Here is a 955-nt window from a genome sequence, read left to right as displayed (position 1 = left end):
TATCTGCAGGAGGCCCTGGCGCATGAATCTGTGCAGCGGGAACGACCGCGGACCACCAGGGGCCGAGAAAACCACCGTCTTATGGGGCCGGACACTCAGGGTCAGGGAAAAATCCAATATATATCTGGTGATATCTCGGCTGCTATTAGAGATAGCGCAATAAACCAAAGTGAGTTATCTGCAGGAGGCCCTGGCGCATGAATCTGTGCAACGGGAACGACCTCGGACCACCAGGGGCCGAGAAAACCACAGTCTCATGGGGCCGGACACTCAGGGTCAGGGGAAAATCCAATATATATCTGGTGATATCTCGGGTGCTATTAGAGATAGCGCAATAAATGAAAGTGCATTGTCTGTAGGAGGCCCTGGCCCATGAATCTGTGCAGCGGGAACGACCTCGGAACACCAGGGACCGAGAAAACCACCGTCTCATGGGGCCGGACACTCAGGGTCAGTGAAAAATCCAATATATATGTGGTGATATCTCGGGTGCTATTACAGATAGCGCAATAAATCAAAGTGCATTGTCTGTAGGAGACCCTGGCGCATGAATCTGTGCAGCGGGAACGACCTCGGACCACCAGGGGCCGAGAAAAGCACAGTCTCATGGGGCCGGACTCTCAGGGTCAGGGTAAAATCCAATATATATCTGGTGATATCTCGGGTGCTATTATAGATAGCGCAATAAACCAAAGTGAATTATCTGCAGGAGGCCCTGGCGCATGAATCTGTGCAGCGGGAACGACCTCGGACCACCAGGGGCCGAGAAAACGACCGTCTCATGGGGCCGGACACTCAGGGTCAGTGAAAAATCCAATATATATCTGGTGATATCTCGGGTGCTATTACAGATAGCGCAATACATCAAAGTGCATTGTCTGTAGGAGGCCCTGGCGCATGAATCTGGCCAGCGGGAACGACCTCGGACCACCAGCGGCCGAGAGAACCACCGTCT

Source organism: Nomia melanderi, unplaced genomic scaffold (assembly GCF_051020985.1).
Source record: "Nomia melanderi isolate GNS246 unplaced genomic scaffold, iyNomMela1 scaffold0014, whole genome shotgun sequence".
NCBI classification, from domain to species: domain Eukaryota; kingdom Metazoa; phylum Arthropoda; class Insecta; order Hymenoptera; family Halictidae; genus Nomia; species Nomia melanderi.
This window is presented reverse-complemented; position numbering follows the sequence as displayed.